We start from the raw sequence: 18,552 nt of genomic DNA, 5'->3' as shown, positions 1-18,552 counted from the left end.
TAATTCCAAAGCTGCTACATTCTATGACTAATGTGAACCAGATACCATCTCTACTACTGATTCAGTTATTTCAATGTAACTATTCTTAATTCGTAATTGTTCAGTTATTTTCAAATTGAAAAGTACCCAGAGAATACTTTCATTTCAATGTATTTTTCACTAATGTGTAACATCAATATGATGCCTTTTTTACTGTTAAGTTCAAAATAATGAAAGTTCTAATGAGGAGTTAATATGAGCAACTTTTATAATATCATAAATATTTTTCTGATAATTCTGTGTACTGTTTCATTTGTACTTAGTAGCCTTCTAGTTATCTTTTCGTTTAAATTTGGACAACTTTGAAAAAGAATGAATTTTATATGCTTTCAAAAGATGTCAAAGATTGTGTGCTAAAATTGGTTTGAATTGAAATTTTTCAATTTTATAATCACCTATTAATCACAGACTATACAACTTGGAAAAATAAAAAGTCATAATGCTTGTAAGAAGTCATAAAAATGTCTAATGAGCATTTGAATTCAACAGACTTCTTTGATTTACAATTTTATAACATTTCTTTAAAACTGTTCTCAGAATTGACTACTTTACCATATTGTCTATTGAGAACACTTCCACTTAATTCCGGCTATTTTTACAGTCTCTAGACATGTATCTATCATTGTTATAATAATTGTTTTCCAGTGATGCATATGTGATCTCTAGCGACAGTCATATACATATATATGTGTGTGAATATCTGTAGTTTTAAAGATATATCTATATAGATATATATACATATATAACTATCACTAGAGAGTGTGTGTGTGTATATATATATGTGTGTATATATATATACTTTTGTTCTCCTCTATTCTTATATATTTTGTTCATTTTCTTCATTAGATCATAACCCTCTTGTGATGGAAATCACATCTACAGTTATTTCCTTTGACACTTTCTGCAAAGCCTCCCAAAACACTATCCCCATTGTAGCTACTTAATAAACATTGGCTCATTGCCTGAAGGAAGCAATTGACAACTCAGTCATAAAGAATTCATAGCAGTGCATAAATTTATTAATTTAATTTGTACATCCCTGTGAGAGGTGATGTACCAAAATATTTTCTAATTTTAGGTGAGATCCTCTTGGCAATCAGAAAAGAAAAGGAAAAATAATGTGACATTCATGGCTGGCTAATTTCATGAAAATAGTCTTTTCAGTGTGTAAAAATTAAACTGCATGAATGAAAGTGGAAAAGAATGTGTCTGTTGATGTAGGTTTCTTTAATTTCCTCCTTAACTTACTTCCCAGATTTGGAATATTTGATGTCAACTTGGGAGACATATATTAACAATAATACTTCATAAGAGAAAAAAAGCATTTCCTAAGATAATACAAAAATACAAAACAGCATTTGTTGGAAAAAGAAGGGGCTTTGAACCTAGATGTTTCTGGGTTCAGATCTTGGTTCTGCCACCTACTCATTACGTGACCTCACATGGGTCACTTGTCCTCTCGGAGACTTGGTTACCTCAACTGTAAAATAGGATTAAAAAAATCTACTATATAGCATTGTTATGAGGATTCAATGAGTTAGAACCTGTAAAATGTCAAGTCCTGCTGGTGTGAACAAAAGCCTACCTAATATTTTTCTTAAATTTTCTTCCATAATACCTCCCCTTTTGTTACCGAGAATGGTTGCCAGAAGGGGAGCTGGTGAGGGGAAGAAATGTGTAAATCTTTTAGGTGATCAGATAGTTGCTGCAACAGGTAACAATATTCCCCACACTAATTTCGTCCTCTCCTGCTGTTCTACCTCCTCACTACATTACAGCTCACTACAAGCAAAGTTCATTGGCAACAGCCGTCTCCTCAAAAAATCAAACTGTTGAAGGCCCTGCATAACATTTCTCTGCCTAGTTTTCCTCTTTCGCCATCATACTTTCATTCTAAACTGGAAGATAAGGTTATGGAATCTGAGGACTGCCCACCAACATTTTCAATAACCATACAAGACTTGTCAGTCACAAGTCTGGTCAATGCAGCCCACCAATCTCTCCCCCACTACAGTCCAGTCCTCACACATGTCACCAGAATTCTTAGCTTACAGTTTAGCTTTGGTGCTCTCTTTCCATGCTAAAGAATATTCTTGAGCTCAACATTTCCTAAAGTGGAACTACTTACTATGGTTCTCATGGCCTTCCATAATGGAAACCCACCTGCCTATCCACTCTTTTCTCTCAATACACCTTGTCATGAGGTCAAAGAGTTATTGATAAGTCTCAAACATGCCCTAAACCACACACCTTAATTATTACTGTTCTTTCCACCTGCTATACGCACTTTCCATTCATAGCTATTAAAATCCTATCCTTCTGTAAAATACAATGAACATTTCTCACCTTCTTTAGCCTAACCTACCTTAAACTCTCTCATCCCATCTTCCTTATCTGAGCACCTACAAACCATTTAAATTCCAAAAGTGGGAGCTACTCCCTCTTTGAAGCCCTCTAAGACCTCCCCACCTCCCTAACCTCAGGTAGAATTGATCACTGCACCACATTACCTGGCACATATTCCTTTCAGAGTCTCTATCACACTGCTGGTCTCTCTTATTCACATTTCCCCCATTAGATTCCAGGTTCTTCCTGGGTACCAGGGTGGCTCAGCTGGTTAAGCATCTGACTCTTGGTTTCGGCTCATGTCATGATCTCATGGTTCATGGGTTCGAGCCCTGTATCAGCTCCACGCTGTCAGTGCAGAGCCTGCTTGGGATTCACTCTCTGCCTCTCCCCTGCTCGTGTCTTCTTTCTCTCTCAAAATAAATAAACTTAAAAAAATAGAGAGAGACTCCAGATCCTTCTGAAATGCCTGATCAAAACAACATCAAGGTTGGAAACTGCTGCTCTATATAGTAAAATTGAATAAAATTGCTAAAGTTTGCTATATTCCCTATTAAAATCCTACCTTAAGGTTACAACTATTAGTTTTTCAAAAGAATGTCAATCATAAATATTGAATAGAAGAAAATCTTAAATATCTTCACCCAAATATGAGACTGAAGTCAGAAAGAAAATAAATAAGCAGGGGAGAAGGCAGGAAAGAGGGCACGCACATTTGGAAAATATTAAAACGAATACTGCACTCAGCAAACTTTTTTGAGTATAGACTATATTCAAAGCTCTGTGCAAAAGTTATTTTAAGAGCCTAGAGATTATGATGGTGTCAGATTTGGAGACTTTTTTTTTTTTTTTTCAACGTTTATTTATTTTTGGGACAGAGAGAGACAGAGCATGAACGGGGGAGGGGCAGAGAGAGAGGGAGACATAGAATCTGAAGCAGGCTCCAGGCTCTGAGCCATCAGCCCAGAGCCCGACGCGGGGCTCGAACTCACGGAGCGCGAGATCGTGACCTGGCTGAAGTCGGACGCTTAACCGACTGCGCCACCCAGGCGCCCCTGAGACTTTTTTTTTTTTAAATAAAGGCAGACTGCCACATGCAGCACCTCATCTGTATACGTCTGGAGTCTTAGAAGCTTCACTACCATATGTTCCCCTACAAATGGACTTGGAGAGCTTGTTTTTGGAGGTTCTAGCAGAACTATACCCTCTACTGAAGGACAGTCCTGCTCTTTCAGGGAAGGTCATCTTCTTTGACCAAGTGTGCAGTTTCGGGAAGAACACTCACAGAGCAGTGAGGGAGGAAAGAGACACCCACCTAGCAAGCTAGATTGACCAACTCAACCCTGGTGATCAATGGAATGACAGACATTGCAGCCAGATTTCCCTCACACCTGAGAGACATTTTTAAACCTAGAATGAATAGGAATTGGTGACTAAATATGAAGTGGAGGGTATGTGAGTCATCAGAGATGATGACTCAGAAAGCAAGAGGAGGACCATGGAGTCATTAACCAAGACAAAGGAGTCCATGGGAAAGAGAAAAACGTGGTATGGAGCATATAATGGAATATGTTGACAAGAGAGGAGGCGTTCCAGAGGCCACATTGGACAGATGGACAATCAGTAAGACAAGAGCCAGATGGGATAAGGTCAGCACGGATAGGGATGAAATGGCAATGAGGGTTTGGGAGAGGATGGCAGGCCAGGTGTCCTTGGCTTCTGGGTGATAGCCATGAATCACAAGGAGTAGGGACCTGGAGGGACATGGTAATGAAGGAATAAAACAATGCAGTAAGAGTCTGGTTCCAATATTCCAAATAGTACAATGTTGTCACAGTTCAATAGCTTCCTCATAAAAATACTTTCCTAGATGCCTTATCCTGGATGAACTCTCACTGTGGTGCAACTTCATGGAATCACTGCTTGTAGCTTAAGATATAATTAAAGGCATTGGGTTTTCACATTGTGCTCTGCAAAGCCCCAAGAACTTTATGGAGGGGCTGCATGGTCTTCAAAGAACACAGAAGGGATTGAGTTCTAATCCAATCAGTGAGATTCCCTTTCAATTTGTTTTACATGTTGGACTTTTCAGAAACAGGTCCCTACTAAGAAGAATTCCACTGTTAAGAACTTAAAAAAAAAAAAAAGATTTAAAATTCACTAATGTGTCTCAATCAATAATGAAGTGTAACTTAAGTAATTTGTTATGCATCATAAACTAATGTAGTTTATACATTTTCCATAAATTAGAGTGGATTTAAAAGTATCCCATTAATAATGTCACTCTAACATTTCCAGCTGCATTTCTGAGAGAGAGAAAAAAGAATAATGATATTACTAGTATAGTAAGAATTTCACATTATCCAGCTCCACTTATGCGAATGTGTTATTGATGTGAAATTATCCTTCATTAGTGTTGATGAAAGTAAAGGTTGAGAACTGGTGATCTCCATTAAATCCAAAGTCCTTAATACTTGTAGAATGTCCAATTTATCCACTTCTAATCCAGAACCAGGGAAGAATGGATGGATCACCAAAGGCTCCAAGAGCGGGGTCCTTTCTAAGGGCAACAAGTCAGACCTGTGGACACCTTTATACAAGAGTGTCATTTAAAGGTTTCATCAAGATAAAGGGTCAAACTAGGCTAAAACCTATTCAGAAAAGCCAACCAGAGCAAGAACATCACATCTAGAAAAAAAAAAAAAAAAGATGAAAAGCAAATAAGTGGAAGTGAAGGTAAAGGTGGTGAGGAAGGAGACTGACTCAAAGCAAATTCAAGTCCTTAGATGTGTGGAGCGTGGGATGAGGAGCTACCTTCAGCGGCTAGGGCAGGCAAGAAGATGGTTCGAGTCTACTCAAAGAGCATTTACTTCTTTAAGCCTCAGCAACAATGGCTTTTTAAAACTACGTATCAACTTACATAAGAATTCATTGTGGGAAGACTTTGAATAAGCATGAATAAGAGAGAAGTACATTTTGTAAGATTTGATTAACAGTGTGACTTCACTGTACCCTCAGCCCCAACCGTCTGTGAAAATCACAAAATGTTTACTGGTATATCTTATATAGGGTTGTGTTTCCACATATGTCGTCTCAGCCCATCATCTAGGCGTGATGGGATTTGCAAAGTAAATAAAGACTTGATTCAGGGAACAGTCTAGGGGGAGAAAAAAAGGATGCCTGGCCACTGGGAGTTGAAACTGAACTTGGCTGACAAGACACAAATTTAAAAATCAGAAGCAGCATCTTTGGGGGGGTGGGGGCAAGTCACTGCATACAACATAGAGTTCCCTGGGAATGCAGTTGTTAGAGGGCATGACACAGTGATAAAGCAAAGACAGAGTAAGCAGACAGCTTCAACCACAGGCAGTAACCACAGGAGAGGAGTTCTCTAGAGTGCGAAAGAGATAGAATTGGATACAGCGCTCATTTAATTCCAGGTTTAGAGTGGAGGTGTATTAAGCCTATTGTAGAGACACCATGACCTGCCTGTCACTTCAAGAAACTCTTGTTCCTCTCTGTCATATGTCCTTCATTCAAATACCTGATAATAAAAATATTATAATAATTTAATACCATCATTGATAATGCATAGAATACGTATTACTAGGCCTTATGTTAAATCCCTAAAATAAATAATTTTATTTAGTTCTCATAACAAACCAACCAGTGTTATTAGGAATGATGGTGCCAACGAGTATCTTTAACTCTAACTCTCTCTCTCTCTCAGCCACTCTCTATTGTTCGATTTGAAAAGCTGACTTTTTTGGAATGTGCTACACAAACTCAGTGCAAGTTCTTTTTCCAATCAGATTGCTAGCAAATCCACTTCTAAATAGAAATTCTGAAACTACCTCTGATTATTATCCCCACCTATGAGGAATTAAGGGTGAGGAGTTCAGTGATAGGCCCAAGGTTGCAGAGCCAGGATTCAAATTCAGGTGCTCTGACTACAGAGCACACATTCCTACTCATTATGTGCCTTATAATTTGTAAAGCTTTTAGCCTAACATGTATAACCTGCAGATTTTACACTTTACATTAATTGCTTCTGCTAATTACACCTTCTATTATGTGTATATGCTAAGGTCCTTTGGGCTACAAGATACCAGTGGTATCTTGGTATCCCACCACATGGTAGTGGGAGTTCAGTTGGTTGTAAAGATGCACAAGAAACTGGAGAACCCAGAAAACTATTTCAGTAGCTATTTGCCCTCATGAACCTGCTTAAGTCATTCATCCCCACTCAGACACCAAGCATCCCTTGAAATGCAGTCATCAGCTGTTACTCATTCTTATGACTCAGCTTCCCTTTGTCTCAGCACCTGTTCCATTTTGTTCTCCTCTACCACTGCTACTACTCTTGCTGTGTCTCATCTTAAAAATTCCCAAAAAGCAAGGATCCAATTTGGTTGGTGGGTCATTATCCAAAATGGAATCCCCTAGAGTATATTGTAAAACATTAGAGGAAATCCTCTGATGTGAAAGAAACAAAACAAACTGTTGGAGGAAAGCAAATTGGAGCAACTATGCAGGGAGAAGAAAACCTCAAGTGTATTAATATATTCACAGAGATAAGGAGAAAAAAATACATCCATGAAACAATAGGTTGGACTCTTAAAAAGGATATTTGGAAATAAAAAAAGAGTTCTTGAAAAAAAAATTTTTAAGATGATCATAGAATTATAATGATTAAGCCAATAGTGGAAATAAAATGAAATACTGAAAAACATTCAATTAATCCAAAAGAAGGCAGAAAAATATGAAAAATAACCAATGATTAAATGAGACAAATAGAAAGCGAACAGTATAATATCAATTAAACCTAACCAGATAGATAAGTACACTAAATGAAAATGGTCTAAACACTCCAATTAAAAGGCAAAGATTATTAATCTGTATTGGGGAAAAAAGATGCAGCGATATTCCATGTACAAGAAGCCACTTTAAATGTAAAAATAGGTTAAAAGAATGAAAAAGATACATAATGAAATCCTACAAAGTGCACAAAAAAAAGTTTTGGTATAATTGAAATGGTTCATATATTGATTAAATATACATTGTCAAAACTGACTATACACTTAAATGGTGTGGGGTTTTTTTGTATATAAGTTATATCAGCATAAAGGTGATGTTTAACAATTAAAAATATGATTGTAGAAATTAAACACACAACAGAAATCCTGAAATAAATATTAAGGAAATCGTCCAGAAAGTAGAAGGAAAACAGAAGTGGTCTATAGTTGAGAAATAATAGGAAAATCAGGGGATTAATTCAGGAGATCTAACTTCATTATAATAGGTGTGTTCCAGAAGAAAATGCAGAGAGAGCAAATAAAAATCAATTTCAAAAAATGTTAACAAACTAAAGGACTTGAGTTTCTGGACTGAATGCCCAACATAATGCATGAAAATAGACACATAAAATTTCAGGCCATTAGGAAGAAGAGCAAATATAAAGAGTCTTCCAGACACAACAGGTTTTACAGACCATCAAAAATAATGACAGAATTTCGGCTTCTAATTAACAGAAGAAGCTATGAAACAACAGAGCAATGCTTTTAAAATTGCACAGGAAAATGATTTGCTCCCTAGAATTTTGTATCCAACAAACTATCCATCCACACTATAATTAAGCCTGAAGGTGGAATAAATACATTTTTGAATATGCAAGTCTCGAAAACTTTGCTGCCCATCCTTTCTTTCTCAGGAAGCTACGGAAGGATGTTATCCAATAAAATGGGGGAACAGAGGAAGAAAAACACTGAGAACTGAAGAAAACAGAGGCTGCCACACAAGAGAGAGATGAAAAGGAAATCCCAAGATAAGATCCTAGGACAGCTTGGCAGCAGGTCTTGAAAGCCACTACCTAAATTTAAATCAATTACAAGTTCCTGGGAAAGTTATTTCCAAAAGATGAAGCTGGTAGAATATGTGATGTGTTAATAAGAGGTTTACACAATTGGGTGAGAATTTGGGTTTAAATTTGTGATAAACACATTAAAAGAATAATCATCAACAAAGAAGATAATTTGGAAAAATCAAATATTGTGCACGGAAAACAGTTATAGTATATTACATTACTCAAGTATAGGCATCATTTGAATAGTTTTAATTATTTACGTGCAAACTATAGACCCAATGAAATTTTTCAAGAGAATAAAACTCTACGGAGGGGATGGGAGAATGGACGGATGGGAAATGTGTGGGTGATTGGGATGGGCAAGGAGGGGAGGGAAAGAGAGCTAAATCTTCACCTTTCATGGGAAAGAGGTAGATAATGTCTAAAAGTGAAAAATTAGGAAGTAGTAATCCATTAAAGTTGTTGGTGCTTTTCATAATGACCTTACAGAACTATTTGACTCTCTACACAATCTGAATGTAGTCCTTTGATACAAGGGAAATTTTATTTTTAAAAATGCGGAAAAGCCTAAGATATTTTTTAACAAAGCTAAAGCAAACCGGGAGAGCAGTAGTTGAGAAGATTTATAGGAGTGGCTATCACATTGCTTCTCCCTAAATCCTTCCTCATTCCTCCTACTGAGTACATGCATCACATAAAAATATGACCAGCAGTAGTAAAGCAAGGCCCTTGCACAACTCATTATATTATTTGTGAGATTGACATAGTATTTCCTCTATGGAGCTCAGCTGCTCTACTGAGAATATTAAGCATGGAACATTTTAACTCTAGGAAATTAAAAGCAAGGGAAGTGTATGGAAAGAGACATAAGAATGAGAGATTACAAGAGCAAATGAAATCAAATCTTCATTAGAAGATAATTAAGACCAAGCCCCTGAATAATTCTGTAGCTTCCCCAGGATGTAATGATAGAAATTGGTAGCATTATTAATTTTTCTCATGAACCATTCTCACAGCATGTCACTATTCCCACTATTTATCACTTCTATCTTTTGTTTTACTGAAAACACTCAAATATTACTTGCCATCTGAAGTTATCAAAAGCCAATCTACGCCACTTCATTTTACTAAGATTGACTGAGCCTAGTTAGAGGAAATAAATGATCAGAACTGCCTGTAGCTTGATCTCACTGTTCCTGGTGCTTTGCCCTGCCCCTTGGAGGGCCAAATAATAAATTAAAATAATCTGGCCTGGCTCAGTCCTGCATTCCTGGAACTTTTCTTTCTGATTTGGCCTCTACTAGATACTCAGTCATGAAACTTGGGAAAAACTGGGAATACCTGGTTATAACATTTAACTCTTTGTTTGGGCTCTAAGTTTGTCTACTATTGAACGGAACTGGCTAAAATTCATTAGCAGAATCAAGAACATCTCTTCATTCTCATTATGCACTGGTCTGTTGATCTCCTGCTTTAGGACTCCCTTTGAGAATTTAAGAAAAAAAAAAACAAAAAAAAAAAAAGCAGGGCTTGGAAGAGAAAATGGCGGTAACTAATTTTATCCTAACTTTAAGTGTAAAATAGAAGAACAAAAAGAGTTTAATCAAAGAGGACCTGACATTAATTCCCTTTTACTGTCTACTTCCTCCATGCTAACGACCATGTTAGACCCTTTATATAATATTATCTCTAATCATCAATATAACTCTTTATGATAGCTATTATATCTGCAAATTACAGGTTGTGCACACAGAGGCTTTAGGCAACAAAGTCTTCCCTAGAGCACCTGACAGGCCACAGAAGCAGTGTAATCAGCTGGAAACCCATCTTCCCATAGCTATGATCTTCCACTATAAGAAGGTGTGCCCTGCTAACAAAATTATACCTATTCCAAAGTTGTTGCAATAATCAAATAAATAAAAAATAACAATACAACTAGAGCTCTGAGACCAGTGCCCTAAACATAGTGAGTGTTTAATAATGTTAGCTCTCAATACAATTATTACTGTCATTAGAGATTTAATAAGCCTTACCTTCTTTTTCTTTTTCTTTCCTCTTCTCCCTTGGCCAAAAGGAAGTAAGAGATATGCCCTTAAGGAGAAAGGGGTGGATGGCTCCATGACTTAAGAGACTTAAGTAAATGGTCTTCCTCCAGGAGATCTTCTCTGTTGATTAGTACACGGTTCCTGTAGGACAGACCCTGTTCTGAATGTCATAATCTGGGTATTTAACAAGAGTTAGTACCCAGTATGAAACCTATCGTCCTGTCTGGTTTAGTCCTTCGGCAGAACTGCTACTGAAGGATTTATACTACTTCCTGAGAGTTCCGGGGCCAGCGTCATAAAGCAATACTTATTTCTCATTCCTGTCTCTCACCCTCATAGAGTAGGGGTGAGCCCAAGATGCAGTTTGCATGGATTTTTAACACTCTTTGATTAGCTAACTCATAACACTGTTCTACCTAGCCACAGTAGCCATCCTACTTCTAGGAGACAAAGGGCTGTAGCTATCAGCTGCGTTCGTGTAATTATTCCTATCAAGAGCCTCTCCCAATGTTGCTTTATACTCTCAACCAATCATATTTCATGTACTTATCTTACAATTTCCCCTATGGGCTCCCTCCCACATTGCTACATATTCTTAACATTCATATAAATCTCTTCCCTTCATCCTCTCCCAACAAATACCAGGAAGTTACAGGTGAGTCTTCTTTGTTCCCCTCACATGAGCGTCTCCACGCCTGGGTCTTTAATTAAATCTTGACTGCTTTTCTGAGTCAATCCTTCACCTCCCACCTCCAGGCTGTTGGTGGATACACAGCTGCTCATCTCCACCTCCTTCTCCTCCTCTCCTCTTTAGGCTTCTCTTGGAGTTTCTTCTAACAATAACGTGAGAATTGAGTTCTTCGGTCTCCTCCTCAAGTGTTTGCCCATAGGAAAGATTAAAGAAAAAAAAAAAAAAAACTCAGAATCTGTGAAACAACATTTAATTTCTTACCACTGTACACAAATACTTGCCTTAATCCTGATGGTGCACGAATGAGTAGATATGATTCTCCTATTATTAGAAAGGAGCATAATTTTTTTTTTTTTGAGAGAGAGAGAGAGAGAGAGAGAGAGAGGAGGAGGGACAGAGAGAGAGAGGGAAAGAGAGAAAATCCCAAGCAGGCTCCATGCCTAGCACAGAGCCCGACATGAGGCTTGATCCCACAACTGTGAGATCATGACCCAAGCTGAAATCAAGAGTCTGACGCTTAACCAACTGAGCCATCCAGGTGCCCCAGAAAGGAGCATTATAATAATGACTCTCATAAGACCCACGTGTGTGTACATTCATTCATCCATATATGAATTCATCCAACAAAAATACCTTACTTGCCTGCCATGTGCTAATCGCTGTGGTAATGCCAGAAGCACAAAGGTGAATCAGATGGAAACTGGATCAGGGGACAGAGGGCCAGACTATGACCAAGGAAGACAATAATACAATAGTGTAGTAGTTCAGACAAGTAATAAGGTCCCGAAGGAACCCAAACAGTGGCAGTGAAGCTAGAAGGCAGGATAGAGACACGAGATATAAGGAGAGTCTATCAGAAGGATGTGGGTATTTTGTGAGTGTGAGGAACAAGGGGGGAAAGAAACAAAAGTCTAGGATGCCTTCAAGATTTCTTGATGAGACTGGGTGCATAATGTTATCATTCCCAGTCAGAGCATAGGAAAAATCAGTTTGGAGGGAATAATGGGTGCAGTTTTGGAAACCAAGATACCTGTGGGATATCAAGGTGCAGATAACTACCAAGTATTTAGATTAGAACTAGAAATACAAGTTTGCTAGATTAAATACTTGTCACAGAGTAGAATCTCATGCTCAACGTCCTCAATAGGTGTCAAAAGCTGTTTTATGAGACAATTGCTTGCAAGACAAAATTATCTTCAAGATTCTCTAAAACATTTCCTTAGGAACATAAACCATATTATATTGGTCTGTCACAGAACTGCTTTAACTAAATTGAATCTTACCCTGATGCCACTGTCTAAATGGAACGTGTTTATAAAACAGCCCCCGGGAACTTATGAGTTTATCTTCTGGAATAGTGACATTGAAGATTTGATTCATGTCCTTTGGAGGCCTCCTCATCCACCCCTGAGAGCTTTCCACCCAGTGGCACCAACGGTTGGGTTTCTAAACAACTGATATCTTACAGGCATTTTGGATTGCATAACCATAATGAGATTTCACCCTCTTCTCACTGGTTTCTGAAAAGCTTAAGACTAAATTTGGGACTTATAGCATATTTAGCCTCATTCCTCCTGGGTGACATTTTGTTTTCTCCCTTATTTCAATTTGTTCCTTTTGTCTCCTACTTATTTTTTGCTTCTCAGTTGGATTTTCCTGTATCCTTATTAGCAGTTTTAAATCATTCCTGAGACAATATGTATTGTTTAGAAAGTAATTATTTATTCATTCACTTCCCTTTAGAATTCATGAATCCTCAGCCTATAGATGGGAGTCAGAGAAGAGAATGAGACATGCAAAGAGCACACAAAAAGAAGAAGAAAATGAATCATTCACATTTTAGGGTGGAAATAGGAGGAACTGGCAAAGGAGACTGGAAAGAAATCATGAAATGACCCTGAGAGAACTGTGCCAGAAAATCCAAGGAAGAAAAACTGACCGCAGAGAGTCAAATGCTGCAGAGAGATTAACTATAATGAAGTCTGAAAGCAGTCCATTGGATTGGATAATTAGATGATGGCCAGAAATGGCAATTTCATTGACTTGGTGGAATCAGTTGCCTGACTCCCAAAGAATGAGTCAAAGCAGAAAATAAGGATAATCCTCCAGTTATAGAATGAATAAGTCACAGAAATAAAAGGCACGGCTACAGGGAATATAGTTGATGAAATTGTAATGACATTGTATACTAACAGATGGTAGCTACACTTGTGGTGAACACAGCATACCTGTAGAGATGTTAAATCACTATGTCGTACACCTGAAACTGATGTAACATGCCTGTGAACCATACTCAAATTAACAACAACAAAAAAAAATCTTTAAGATAATTCTTATGAGGCATTCGACTCAGAAGGGAATAAGAGATATTAAAAGACAGCTAGAGGTTGACTTGTGATCGGGGATGAAGCTGTTTTTTATATAGAAAAGATTTTGTCATGTTTAGACTGCAGGGAAGAACTGAATTAAGAGAATAGGAAAGTACAGGGAAGAGAAATATGAAGCAGTGTGTCAGGTTTGGGTGACTGAAGGTTAGGGGTAAAGACAATGTTAAAGATTTCAGAGCCCAGCAGGCAGCCATTCAGGTAGTTGAAGAAGATTTAAGGCAAGTTCAAGAAGATTTAAGACTAAAATGTTGAATTTTTCATCCATGTAGATACTATAGTCACCCAGGATCATGGCATGACTTGGAAGACTGTGATCCAGATGCCAAACCCTCAACACATTTGGAGTTTGGATGACAGCCAGAATAAGGTTAGATGGTAGTATGGACAGAAGGCAGTATCCAAAACGGAAGGGGGTTTTGCTTGAAGCTAAAAGAGAGATGATTTGCCAGGGCTAAAGGCGATACTGGGAATAGTCTAGTGCTGCCCTGGAGCCCATGGAGTCTGGACAATACGAGGCAGTTTTATTTTTTTATTTTTATTTTTTTTTCAATATATGAAGTTTATTGTCAAATTGGTTTCCATACAACACCCAGTGCTCATCCCAAAAGGTGCCCTCCTCAATACCCATCCCCCACCCTCCCCTCCCTCCCACCCCCCATCAACCCTCAGTTTCTTCTCAGTTTTTAAGAGTCTCTTATGCTTTGGCTCTCTCCCACTCTAACCTCTTTTTTTTTTTTTCCTTCCCCTCCCCCATGGGTTTCTGTTAAGTTTCTCAGGATCCACATAAGAGTGAAAACATACGGTATCTGTCTTTCTCTGTATGGCTTATTTCACTTAGCATAACACTCTCCAGTTCCATCCATGTCGCTACAAAGGGCCATATTTCGTTCTTTCTCATTGCCACGTAGTACTCCATTGTGTATATAAACCACAATTTCTTTATCCATTATTCAGTTGATGGACATTTAGGCTCTTTCCATAATTTGGCTATTGTTGAGAGTGCTGCTATAAACATTGGGGTACAAGTGCCCCTATGCATCAGTACTCCTGTACCCCTTGGGTAAATTCCTAGCAGTGCTATTGCTGGATCATAGGGTAGGTCTATTTTTAATTTTTTGAGGAACCTCCACACTGTTTTCCAGAGTGGCTGCACCAATTTGCATTCCCACCAACAGTGCAAGAGGGTTCCCGTTTCTCCACATCCTCTCCAGCATCTATAGTCTCCTGATTTGTTCATTTTGGCCCTCTGACTGGCATGAGGTGATATCTGAGTGTGGTTTTGATTTATATTTCCCTGATGAGGAGCAACGTTGAGCATCTTTTCATGTGCCTGTTGGCCATCCGGATGTCTTCTTTAGAGAAGTGTCTATTCATGGTTTCTGCCCATTTCTTCACTGGATTATTTGTTTTTCGGGTGTGGAGTTTGGTGAGCTCTTTATAGATTTTGGATACTAGCCCTTTGTCCGATATGTCATTTGCAAATATCTTTTCCCATTCTGTTGATTGCCTTTTAGTTTTGTTGATTGTTTCCTTTGGTGTGTAGAAGTTTTTATCTTCATAAGGTCCAAGTAGTTCATTTTTGCTTTTAATCCCCTTGCCTTTGGGGATGTGTCAAGTAAGAAATTGCTACGGCTGAGGTCAGAGAGGTCTTTTCCTGCTTTCTCCTCTAGGGTTTTGATGGTTTCCTGTCTCACATTCAGGTCCTTAATCCATTTTGAGTTTATTTTTGTGAATGGTGTGAGAAAGTGGTCTAGTTTCAATCTTATGCATGTTGCTGTCCAGGTCTCCCAGCACCATTTGTTAAAGAGACTGTCTTTTTTCCATTGGATGTTCTTTCCTGCTTTGTCAAAGATTAGTTGGCCATACGTTTGTGGGTCTAGTTCTGGTGTTTCTATCCTATTCCATTGGTTTATGTGTCTGTTTTTGTGCCAATACCATGCTGTGTTGATGATTACAGCTTTGTAGTAGAGGCTAAAGTCTGGGATTGTGATGCCTCCTGCTTTGGTCTTCTTCTTCAAAATTACTTTGGCTATTCGGGGCCTTTTGTGGTTCCATATGAGGCAGTTTTAAACAGTCTCCTGAGAGACTCTGTAGGGGAGGCATTGGAGGAGAGATCCAGAGAGGGAAAGATGAACTTCAGTCAGGACAAGAAGGTAGGAGATTGACTGCCACTCTGTTTATTGTTTGGAGAAAGATTAAAGATGGGGGTTAAAAGAAAAATCACATCCATCCATTCCCCATTTCTTTGAAAAAGTGGAGATGCCCACAACACATAGCAGCCTCCAAATAAATACCTACATGTCAATTCAAAGATTTGAGTCTGGAAAGCAGATCTGAAATGTTGAAAAAATGGAAACTTCTCCCAACACAAAACAGTAGGTAGCAGCTGTCACAGTGTTTACCATGATGTGACCCTTTCTATGAAACTTCTATTTATGTGGAAGAGGAAAAAGGAGAGAGAAGGGTAAATAAGAGGACTACATTGCCAGTGAGTGTCTAATTTGTCAGAGGCTGGGCGGGGGGTGGGGGGAGGGGAGGACGGTGGGTAGGAAAAATAATGCTTTTAGGGCATTAATAAATTAACAGTTCCAATTAGAGACTCAGTCGCCCAACCCCTTCCCTTTAGAACTCATGGAAAATGAATTGTTTGAAGAGCTCTCCTGTTGTCCTGGGGGAAGAAATCCTGTATTTGTTTGCATCCTTTCATAAATCAAAGGATATTAAATATACTTGACTTTCTTGCTTATAACTTTTATTTTTTGAAACAAATAGTTTCTTTCATGTGTACAGCTAAAGAAAACATCTATTAGTAGCTACAGTCACTTTGATTTCTAGTGATTCTCAGTGAAAAAATTTAAGTGAAATATAAAAGCCCATTAATGGATTTCACATGGGATTCAAATGCTTGGGCATGGGGTCGGGGGGGGGGGAGTTCCAAGTAATCAGATTTTTCTGTTAAGATCATTTTGTATTGCATGTTATCACACTTAAATCTTACAGAGTTTTAACTTAGAGCTTTGAATACAGCACAGTCCGGGTAGCAGCCAGATTGACACACTAAATCTTAATGTTTCTAAATTAAAAAGTCAGTACTATTTGCCAACTAAATTTTCAATCTGCTGCATCAATTCTTGCATAAAAACTATACCCTCTGGAATTCTACATTTTTATAGCTCTCTTCCTCATAATGAATAATGTATATTTGACACAATATCAAGCTCTGCCCTTTTTGCTTTAATTTTTTATATTTATGTAATTTTCTAAGTATGTAATTATCTATAAGGCTAAAAAAGGACTGTTGCAATGGTTATTTCCATCATATTAAATGTGCACTATAAAAAGTGATAAAAATTTAAAAATATATATTGCTGTTTTCCTTTCGCCAAAACAACCCACTTCCAATTTAGAATCTGGACCAGCCCAACGGCTCTAATATTGCTATCTTACACATTTGATTTACAATAGTTATGTTTTACCCATAATTGTCATCTAATTTTTAAAACTATAAGGATCTATTGAATATCCAGTTCCAAGTAGAAGCAATCCTTTAAAATGAGCTGGCTTCAAGTAAATATTCCTGAAAGTTAAAAAGTGAAAGCTCTTACGTTCACTGATATTTTCTGCTACCAAAGTACAGCACTTTAAAACAGAAACCTGAACCATATAGGTAGCACAGTTTACAAAAGAAATTGGACATAGAAGTTTTTATTGTATTTAAATAAGCTTTTTCAAATCCACCATCTCTCACCTGACCAACCACTGTCTCATACTACCATCATCCCACCCATCACCTTATCGCAACTTCCTTTTAGATTGGCAGTAAAATCTGACCATGTTTTTTTCTTTTATGGCTTATTGCATAGCTATCATGCTAAAAATAAGAATGCTAAAAATAAGAATCCAAACTCTAAGAATACCTTTACAATTCTTCTTCATTTTTCTAACACTTTATAGGAATTTTTATAATTAAATATTTAATCCATACCATTTAATTTATAATGTGAATTAGAGTTCTAATTTCCTTCCTTCCTTCCTTCCTTCCTTCCTTCCTTCCTTCCTTCCTTCCTTCCTTCCGTCCTTCCTTTTCTTTCCTTTCTTCTTTCTTTCCAAATATAAGCCAATTACTCTAACACTATATATTAAATAATACATTCTTTCCCCATTGATTTTAATAGCAAGTTTTAATAGCAATTGATGCTGGCATTAATAATAGTTTACACTTTCATAGTGCTTACGACAGGTCAGGTATTATAAATACTTTACACATATTACCTTACAGCAACTCTATGCAGTATGGACTAGTTTATTCCCATTTGATAAGGTATGAAATTTGAAAAACAGAAGGTTTAAGAATTTGCGCAATGTCACATACTGTGGTGGTCTCTTATGCTGCATATACCTTGTCCTGAACCCTGTTCTGACCCATTATTAATCAGTCCGTTGGTATGACACTTTTAATTATAGTAGCTTTACAGTACATCTTGACATCTACTAGGGAATATGACCCTCATTGTTCTTTATCTGTTTTCTTGGTGTTCTTAGTCAATCTTTCGCTAACATAAATTTCATCATTAGCATGAGAAGTTAAAAAAATATATTTTGAATGAAACTGTACGAAATTTACAAACCTGAAGGAGAACTGGTATCTTTAGAACAATGAATCATTCTATCCAAGAACATGTGAAGACCCTTCATTTACCCAGATCTTCTTTTTATGCCCTGCAATAAAATGTTATGGTTTTCTTCATATAAGTTTCATATATTTCTTGCTAAATTTATCCATTGGCATTATATTTTTCCACATTTTTTCATTATGTTTCCTGTCTCTTACAAGTTAAAACATCAAATGGAAAGTTCTTGATTCTTGCATATTTCTCACATCTTACTGAATTCTCTTATTCTTTTTTAATAGATTTCCAGTTAATTCAGTTGGATTTGAGGCATTTAATTATCTTATGAAAAGTAATTATGTCCATTTCTTTCCCATATCTATACTTCTTTTGTTTTCCTGTTTCATTGCTTTGATTAAAACCTTCAGAACAATATTAAACAAAGTGGTAAGGCAGAAAGTATTAGTTGTGCCCCAGTACCCCAGTCTCTTCTTCATCCATAGGAAACCCTAATTTTTACATGAATACATGACTACTCAGAATGAAGGCTACAGTTTCCAGCATTCTTTGC

At 37.4% G+C, this 18,552-nt stretch overlaps 1 long non-coding RNA gene across 2 annotated transcripts in view; it reads right to left on the bottom strand.

Moving 5' to 3' along the window:
- The window catches only part of LOC115518249, an 89,328-nt gene extending 78,145 nt beyond the window's left edge, over window positions 1-11,183 (bottom strand). For both annotated transcript variants that reach the window (XR_004343820.1, XR_004343821.1), the window contains exons 1-2: window positions 10,936-11,183; window positions 10,282-10,434 (exon numbers count right to left, since the gene is read on the bottom strand). This is a non-coding gene — a long non-coding RNA (uncharacterized LOC115518249). The remainder of the gene's footprint in view (window positions 1-10,281; window positions 10,435-10,935) is intronic.
- Between the last annotated feature and the right edge of the window lie 7,369 nt (window positions 11,184-18,552).

This window comes from Lynx canadensis, chromosome B4, assembly GCF_007474595.2.
Source record: "Lynx canadensis isolate LIC74 chromosome B4, mLynCan4.pri.v2, whole genome shotgun sequence".
Classification (NCBI taxonomy): domain Eukaryota; kingdom Metazoa; phylum Chordata; class Mammalia; order Carnivora; family Felidae; genus Lynx; species Lynx canadensis.
Note: the sequence above shows the minus strand (reverse complement) of the source record. Positions and strands in the feature narration are given on the sequence as shown.